The following is a 9,914-nucleotide window of genomic DNA, read 5'->3' as shown; positions in this document are numbered from 1 at the left end:
TGGCCTAGGTTTTTCTCAAATTGTTAGTACTCTTAATCTTATTTTCTAAATTCATTTACATTTTTGGTATATGAAGACAAGCCAAAACTGTGATGGAAACAGCTGGTATCACCTAACCACATGGTCTTCTCTATACTCTCATCAGATTCTCTGTGGTAGATAGTCAATGGCCCTCTGATCTAGGGTACCACCAAACTCTGGAATCTCAGGCAACTAAGATTCCAGTTACTCTAGGTTTCTGTCCCGCCCTACACCTGGTTTTTGAGTTCTGTAATTTCTTAGGGATTCAAATAGAAATTTTTCAAATCCAAAATTCCCAAAGGAAATCACTCTAGGGATATCTTCAATTTCTGAATTTTTAAAATATGTGTTTAATGCTATTGAAATTTACACTTAAGAAAAAAAAGAAGATACAAGTTAGAACCTGAACATAAGCAGCTCTGATCAGAAAGCTGTCTAGTGTTCTGTTCTGCTAAAGTTGTACAAGTCAGGGCAATGTCTTTGATTGTCAATCTTTACACATGGAAATCCCCTACAGACAAATCTCTTTCAGAAGAAAACAAAGTGTTCAGCTGAGAATTCAATTTCCAGTCATTTGTTACTAATAAAAACCCATTGTTTTTATATGTAGAATTTTCTTTTTTTTTTCTTTTCAAAGTTTTATTGATAAACATATAGCAATGAGACAGTTTCAAATCAAATCGAAAGTACAGTTTCAACAAATAATATACTGCATACATTCTTCTCAGTGGTTAATTGCTGTACAAGATGCAGACTTGTGATCCTTATAATGTTATAGCATTAAAATTTTAAGCTAGAAAAATAAATAAATAACAATAAAAAATAAAGGGCCAGCCAGATATCTCAGCAGACTGCAACACTTGCTTAGAACCAGGGTTTGATCCCTGGCATGATGTGCCAGCCCTGCCTCCAGGGAGCACTGAGATGGGATTGAGACTGGACATGGTGGTACAGGCCCATAATCCCAGAAGTTGGAAGACTGAAAACAGGAAGATGACTATGAGTTCAATCTGTGTAGTGAGGCCCTGTTAACCCTATACTAAATACGTAAAAATAAATAAATAAAATAAGCTAGGTGCCATGGTGCATGCCTATAAACTGAACACTCAGAAGGCTGAGGCAGGAAAATAGCAAGCTCCAGGCCAGCCTGTGCAACTTAGCAAGGCCATGTTGCTAAATAAATATTTAGTTTTTTGAATGGTGTGATCTTTAATTAGATCATACAGATCAATATGTTACTTTACTAATAAATATTGTTCAATTTCATCCTCTATGTCATTTTACTTCATTAATCTTACTCATTAAGTTATAAAGAGGACGAGGAGGAAGATCATTGCAATAAACATGAAAGCTCTAAGAATTTCTTTTCTGTATTTACTTCATTGATATATGTGTGAAACTAGACTGGAAGGAGCACTAGCTTGGAATAGAAATTCTAGTCTTGGAATAGAGTACTGACTCTAATTAAACAGCTTCATGCCTCAATTCCTATGAAATGGAGATAATGAAAATTAACTATCCCTCAGAATTATTTGGGAAGCCCATGAGCTTTCTCTGTGAAATATGCTGTCTCCACCACTACTGGGTTACTTTTTCTTACAGCACACTAGCAGGAGTTCTTGAGGCGGAAATATAGGCACATGTATCCAACTGTCATGACTCCTCAGGCAGATTGGGGGGGGGGGTTGAAGAAGGGAAGGAGGAGGAGGAAGAGGAGAAGGAGGAGGAGGAGAGCTGTGCAGAGTGATGGAGACATGCAGACACAATCCCCACCCTTCTGCCCCATCCCTTTGCACAGGTAAATGCATGGAAGTGTCCTGTCCCAGCTACAGACCAAACTTGGAAGGAAGAATTGGGAAGGAATGGCCAGAGAGAAAAGTAAGGTTGGAAAAAAGACAGAGAACAAAATCCTGCCAGTCTACCCACTCCAGCCTGAAACTTACAGCGATCCTACTGCCTCAACCTTCTGAGTGCTGGGATTATGGATGTGCACCACCACAACCTGCCTATCCACTCACTTCTACAAAGGCCTCCAGAAAATAGGACAGAATCAGGATCAATGGCATTCACTCAGATTTCTAGCTACTTGGGAGTCTGAGGCAGGAGGATCACTTAAATCTAGAGTTCAAAATCATCTTGGGAAACATAGTAAAATCCTATCTCAAATTTTTAAAAAAGAATAAAGAGGGCTTCCTAAAAAGAAGTGGTCGGGGCCGGGGAGATGGCTCAGTAGAATAAGTGCTTCCCTGGCAAGTGCAAGGGCCTGAGTTCAATCCCCGGTTCCACAATAAATAAATAAATAAATAAATAAATAAATAAAAATAAAAGAAGTGGTAATGAGAGCACAGCTAAGGCATGAGCAGGGTGTGACAGAGCATCCCTAAGGCCTTCCACTTCTTACTGCTCTTTCACACTCTTTCTTTCTTTCTTTTCCCACACACAGTTTCAAAAGAACCTCTCATGAGCTAGTTATGGACTAGGAATGTTGGTTTCATCCACACTTGACTGAAAAGTACCCTGAGGCACAGAGTTTAGGTGATTTGCCTAAAATCATCTAATTCATAACTGGGAAATCGAGGATTAAAACCCACGCCCTGATCTTTTTGTGGTCCCAAGTATGATGACTGGGTTTTCATGCTAATGTGTAAAATGTGCTTCCCTTAAAACTTGTTACTATGTGGACATTTATCAGTACGACTTGGAAAATAATAACAATGAAGCCCAAGCTTTCTCATTCTACAACAATGAGTTCTATTCTCTTCATCAACACTGGTTGTTAGTAATAATGGTGAGAGTTTGGTATACTTCTATATTAATCATCCTTTAGACCTGGAGTAATAGCATAATAGTAGAATATACCCGGAGTAATCTGTATATGTAGGAGTATGAAATATAATCTGAATATAAAATCAACAATGATGGGGGCTGGTGAGATAGGTCAGCAGTCTAAAGTGCCTGCTTAGGCAAGTTTAGGCAAACCGCAGGGCAGGGACTGCAGTTTGATTCCCAGAATCACATACTGTGCTAGTCCCGCCCGCAGGGTAAGCTGAGCTGGCCACACACACACAAAAAGATTGACAATGACATTTGCTAGATAAACTTTAGCTTTAAAAAATGCTAGAACCTTTAGACAAATCAGTTTAGTCCTGGAATAAACCTCAATAGTATATATCAGCCAAGGATCCTGTCAGTGATGACCTGGCAACCACAAAAAAAAAAAAAAAAAAAAAAAAAAAAAAAAAAAAAAAAAAATCACTTCATTTAAAAGTTCTGTGCACTATTTGCAGCCCCAATAAGTCTGATGACTGAGTACCTTGGCAGTTTTTCTGTAAGATTCTGATCTGGAACAAAATATTTGACACATGCTTCGTGTCTCATTTAAGGACTTAGGGTATTGCTCACAGCTGAGGGAATGCCAAAAGTTCCTCACAAATTCCTAAGTCTGCTTTCCACAAGTGAGAGGTCAGGAGCAAGCATACAGATGATGAAGAAATATACAAGTATATGTAGAGAACTTTATGCTACATATGGTTATGCAAACTGCCCCAAGTAGGAGGAAAAGCATAAGGAATTAGCCTCAAAAGCTGGGAAGGAAAGCAAATGAAGTGAACCAATAATGTCCAAATTAAACAAGAGAACTAGAAAAAAAAATGAAATGCAATGACTGAATCAGTAATATCTAAATTAAACAAAACTGAAAACATTTGGCAGGGAAGGTATTCTCCTTGTCTTGTAAGTACAGGGGACCTGTAAAGTCCATAGAAGAATTTACTGCTCCTTGCTCTCTGTTTTAATAGCAATTTGTATATACTCTATGGAAGCACTTTAATTCAATCTATGTCTTTTTTTTTTTTTTTCACTAACACCAGCTCAGACCTGAGCTTACTTAGCCACCCTATCCAATACTGAGCCATCTTTTATTCTTCTACAGTACAAACCCTCAAACCTAGCATGTGATGAAAAGAGCATGCCACTTAGATTTAGATTATGTCAGTCAACATCTCAGCAGGGAACTGTCAGCACACACAAAAGAGGCAATTGAACAGTGTTTAAAGAACTGACTGTTTACAAGATGTGGGTAGATAAGGGAAACCCAGTGAGGAATGGTGGGCATCTGGAAGCCATTAGGATTTCTGAGCATAGAGGCCAGGTAAGGAAGCACCCAAGTTGGGAAAGTAGTGAGCTACAGGAAGCTCTGGCCATCAGGAGCTATGACCTTCAGCAAAGCAGCAAAACCATCACCAAAGCCCAGCCTGCCCAGTCCTCCAAAGTCTCCCAGTGGCTGAACACTGAGGTTTAGGATGTGAATAAAGTTTTATATCTGTTCATTGCAGCATTATGATAGGATACTGGAAAGGACTTAATTGTCCAGCAATAGGGAAATCAGTAAGACAACTATTTTACGTGTTTCAATGGAGTGGTAAAAGGGGCCAGGGAAATGGTTCAGTAGAATAAGCACTTCCCTGGTAAGCACAAGGGTTTAAGTTCAATCCCTAGTTTCACCAAAGGAAAAAAAAAAGTCATTGAAGTAGTAAGATGCTTACTATATTAAGTGAAAAACAAGAGATATAAAAGACATCCAAACTGCTGCCTCTGTAATTTTACCTTTAGTATATATGAAAATATGTATAGAAGAGGAATATACTCATAGGACGTGAGACTTAAGATTATTAAATTATATGGTAAAGCTGCCAAAATAATTCAGACAAGTAGAGACTATGTTAATAAGTTTCAAGTATAAAAGAATACAGAATATTCACTGCTCTGACCATTTCATAGAACTGGTTGGGAAACTGAAAACATAATACCAACGAAACATGCTCTTTCAAAGAAGAAATAGTGTTACTTTGGGGCCTGGAGCCCAACTCATGAGAACACACAAATAAACTGCACACAAACCTGATGCTTCCATTATCATTATCACTAGATCATTGTTTTTAAAATAGAGAAGGTCTACAATAATGTGTGGTTCAAGATAAAGAAGCAAATTTCCAGTTGTGCTGTGGAAATTAAATAGTATTCATGATCATTCACACTCTAAAATAACCACATTAATCTAAATAACAGCACACAAATTTTCAGGTTAGCATAACGTTAAAAAAAAAAAAATCATTGTCAACTGGGTATGGTAGTACACACCTATAATACCAGAACTCCAGGAAACTGAGGCAGGAAAATCACAAGTCTGAGTCCAGGTTGGGCAATTTAATAAGAAACTATCTGAAATTTAAAAAAAAATATATATATACATATATATATATACACATAATTAAAAAGGTCTGAGGATGTAGCTTAGTACAAAGGCACTGGGTTCAATCCCCAAAACCAAATAAATGTTACTTTCTCTTGTGATCTACTGTGAGTTAATTCTGTGTGTATAATATTTATAGAAATCAATTAGTTTTCAATGTAATTTTTTTTTTTTTTTTTAGGGCAGGGTCTACAGGGTCTCACTACACAGATAGGACTTGTAGTGATTCTCCTGTTTTCCGCCTCCCAAGCACTGTGATTAGAGGTGTGTGTGCCACCAGGCCCAGTCTCAATCGCCCTCTCAGTGCACCCTGGGGGCAGAGCCAGCCCAGTACACCAGGGTTTCAACCCTGGCTGCTGTGCTCTAAGTAGGCACTTTAGTCTGCTAAGCTATCTGACCAGCCTTCACTGTAATTTTAAGTCTGCTAAATACATAAAAATAAAAGTAAAATCCAGGCCGTGGAGATAGCTCAGTAGAATAAGCACTTGCCTGGCAAGCGCAAGGGCCTGAGTTCAATCCCCAGTAAAAAAAAAAAAAAAAAAAAAGTAAAATCCAATTCTGAGAGACACAGGCACTAAAGACAAATTTGCTGGCTCCTAGAAAGACAAAAGATATAAAAGCTTTTCATAATCCTTTTACATCAGACCCTCTAGATCTTCATCTTTCAAGCCAACAGCAGCACTTATAAATTTGAAGTTTTAGTGGACTCATTGAGGGCTGAGGTTATCCTTTAAGCAGCGATCAACCCTAAACATTTTTCTCCTTAGATTCCTTTACTCTGAATTATCTCAGCAGCAGATATTACAGTAAGATTTTGAGGTTTTTAGGACAGATCACAAAACAGGAGAAACTATTTAACACTTCAAGACCTGAGTCACTGATTTCCTACAGAATCAGGGATTACCAGGTAAACAAGGTACTCTATAAAATTCCTAAGGCACATGAATTTTTTTCTCCCGGATAATCCCCTCTCTGCAATAGACCAGGTAAGATTCAGATAATCAAAACAGGAAAATCCTTCTTCTTAGTTTTTTGAAGAGTGATAGTTCTGTGAGTAACTGATACTCAGATTTTTTTTTTTCTTGTGGTGCAGGTGATCAAGCCCAGATCCTTGTACTGGCAAGCAAGAGCTCCACCAACTGAGCCACATCCCCAGTCACCACAACTAGATTTCTTTTAGTTGCTTCTTTTAGGTACTTGCCTCCTACACATGCACACACAGCCTCTACCATTCATCAGTGAACTATAGTTGCTTATGGTGTGGTAAAAATATCACAAGTTTCGTGTCAGCAAGAACTGAGTTAAAAATCACTTGGTCATTTATTAATTCACCTCTTAACCTATTAGCTAATTCACCTCTTTCAGATCCTGTTTTCTCAGTTGTAAATATGGGGGTGAAAAGAACTACTCTGCAAAGCTAATATGAAAATTAAATGAAATACACTGAATATGAAATCAATTATCAATAATTATTAGTCAATAATTATTAGTCAATAATTATTCAAGACCCTTGCTCTGTTTATTTTACAAAAGTACCTTAGGCTTATCTCATCTATAGGAGAGAGAAGAATTATCTGGCTAAAAACAATTCTCTTCCTCCAGTGCCCTACAATTTCCTCCATATACATACCCAAACTCAACTACCCCTTTTCGCTGGGTTAATCAGCTCAGTAGCATTAGGATATTAATTTGTTCTCCTCTTAGTTTAACTTCTGCAGGTTTTCTAAATTACCACAATTGTAGTTAAGATATGCCTGCAAAAACAGAAAGTGACCAGGAATCCTGTACCTGGAAGGAAGCTGATACATAAGTTTCTAGGGAGCTTCTCTGTGGCAAAATAATACATGACAAAGGAGATGCAGCCTGTCTTCACTTTCAACAGATATCAGATACACGGAAGACTGGTTGTCCCCCATGGGCATTAAAAGAAAAGTGAAGTAAGAGGGAAGGGCACAATTAAGTGCCAAACTGCCCTAAGATTCAGGTCAAAGATTAGAAACCTTTTACAGGATGAGATTCAGACAGTCACAAAATGCAAAATGCGAATCTTTGAGCAAATGCCAGACATTCCATTGTCCTTTTATTTTTATCTTGAAAAGTACCCAAAAATCTAGCTGTAGACCAGCTTGTTTCAACATGCTTATTGATATACACGGTACACTTATTCTTGTTTCAGTTCAACATACGGTCTCATGAAGATCAATAAGTGAGTCTACTCCAAAAAAGTTGTCTTTAATAGCCAGTACCAAGAGATTGCCTACCCTTGCCTACCCTTGTAGTAACCACTTTTCCTTGCTTTACAGATAACCACTGACTAGCTCTTGAGAGCCAACCACTGGGGACTCAAGCCAACACCTACAAGGCAGTGAAGCCAAGAATGACTGGCAGGGCCTGGGTAAGCCTCCGTGCACAGGTTTCAGTAGGGCTTCTTCTTCAGTTTGTACATGACACACAGATAAAAGAGATTCAACATGAATGTCAACAGTTGCTTCATCTAACCAATCTTTTTCTAAAAGGTTGTAAAATTAATTAAGTTGTGCTTTATGGGATATTTATGAAGCCACCAGTATTATAAAATATTTAAATAATAAATAAAAAAAACATATCACATGCCACTGCACCAGCACCACTTCAAGCCCCTTAAAAGGGAATTCATGAATATAAAAGGGTACAGTATACACAGACTCCATAACTTCAAATAACATTTTATTGTTTTTAAATATGGCTTACGCAAGGTTTACTAAGTTATTCTATTTATTTATTTAGGTACTAGTAAGGTACACATTAAAGCACAAACTCAAAATGTTCAATACTTCAATAATCAGGCTGACTACAGTATGGACATCAGCTGAATAATTAGCAATTCAAACTAGGGCTCACAGAGTGTCATAACAGTTGCCTACAGAAGCAGATTTTCAGGGCTACAGTCATCAGAAGTTTAGGTAAACTGGGCCCCTCTCAAAAATGCACATAAGCAGAGACTGGATGTATAGTCTTCAGTCCAGGAGAACACAGATGAACAGGTAAGCAGAAATCAGAAACCTGAGTTTTTGCCCTTCTATCTGCATTATATTCTATAAACTTCAATTTTCTCATGTACAAAATGAGAGCATAGGCGTACTTCACCAAGCCCCTATGAGCATGAAGTGGATAAAATATCAGCAGAGGTTTATAATACTTAAGCGTAAGGTCAACCTAAGAGGAAACTTGTATTCATTGCCAGGTATATGCAAGGTAAAGTAAGGAAATAAATCCAAAGGATTGCAGTAGCCAAGATTTCTAGGGATCTAAAGTTAAAGCAGCAAGAAGCCACTTTCTGCACCAATTATTACAGCAACTTCTAGAGAAATTCTGACATCCCTTCCTAGTCTGTGCAGCAATGTAAATTTAAAGGGTCACTTATCTCTGACCTTGTATTCTGTTCTACTCCCTGGGCCTGACCACCAGGCAGGAAGGAGGTACAAGTTAGGCCCACATCTCAGTTATACTGTTTCCTGACATAAACTGAGGCAAAAGCCTTAAGCTCAAAATCTAGACAAAACACTCTGGTTTAGACATTTTTCCAATTTTTATTTTTTATTAGTACAGGTTTGTAGTACATAGTGATCACATTCCTTGTGGGGAGCTGGGTACACATATATTGCAGGTCTAATTCTCTTTTTATCCCCTTTCCTTCCCTTCTCCTCCCTCCATTTCTTGGTCCCCTTACCATTTATAAAAGATCTCCCTATTTTCTACTATTTTATTTGTCCTTTCTTAATATTTTCATATATAAGAAAATGAAATATTTAAGTTTGTGTATCTGATTTATTTCATCTAACATTATGGTCTCAAGGTACATCCATTTTCCTAAAAAGGACTCAAGTTTATCCTTCTTTATGGAAGGGACTCCACTGTGTACAAATATTACATTATCTTTATCCAATCACCTATTGATGAACTAAATAATAGGCTGCTTCCAAGATTGTGAATTGTGTTGCTGTAAACATGGATACGTAAGTATCACTGTACTATGATGTCTTTAACTCTTTCAGGAAGGTACCTAGAAGGGGAATAGCTAAGTTGAATAGAATTTCTATTGAGAACTATTCATATTGATTTCTATAGTAGTTGTATTAATTTATATTCCCACGAACAATATAGAAGGGTTCCCTATATCCTCACAAGCATTTCATACTTGATTTCTTGATAACAGACATTATTTCTGGAGTATGATCAAATTTCAGTGTTGTTTAAATTTTTGTTTTTCTTGACCAAAGATGAAGAGTTTTTCATATATTCATTGGTCATTTGTACTTTTTCAGAGACATGTCTATTCATTTCAATTGCCTGGTTTTTTTGACTAGGTCTCTAATTTGGGGGGAATCTAATTTTTTGAGTCCTTTAAACTTTCTAGACAATCTGCTGTACGAAGAATAGCTAGCAAAAAATGTTTTCACAATTCAGAGACTGTTTTTTCAATCTGTTGCTTGCTTCCACTGCTATGCAGAAGCTTTTTGATGTAATCTCACTTGTTGGTTCTTGAACCAGGGATTGAACTCAGATCCTTGAGTTTGCCAGTCAAGGGCTTATCCCACTGAGCCATCTCCCCGGCCCCTCCTTGTTGGTTCTTGATGTTACTTCTTGTGCAACTGGAGTTCAA

At 37.6% G+C, this 9,914-nt stretch overlaps 1 non-coding gene across 1 annotated transcript; it reads left to right on the top strand.

The window, feature by feature from the left end:
* Nucleotides 1-2,618: 2,618 nt before the first annotated feature.
* LOC111818422 lies at nucleotides 2,619-2,720 on the top strand. Its single transcript, XR_002822414.1, has one exon. It is a non-coding gene; the product is annotated as a small nucleolar RNA U13 (small nucleolar RNA).
* The last annotated feature ends 7,194 nt before the right edge of the window (nucleotides 2,721-9,914 follow it).

The sequence above is a fragment of the Octodon degus genome, unplaced genomic scaffold (genome assembly GCF_000260255.1).
Source record: "Octodon degus isolate 3935 unplaced genomic scaffold, OctDeg1.0 scaffold00090, whole genome shotgun sequence".
Lineage (NCBI taxonomy): Eukaryota > Metazoa > Chordata > Mammalia > Rodentia > Octodontidae > Octodon > Octodon degus.
Note: the sequence above shows the minus strand (reverse complement) of the source record. Positions and strands in the feature narration are given on the sequence as shown.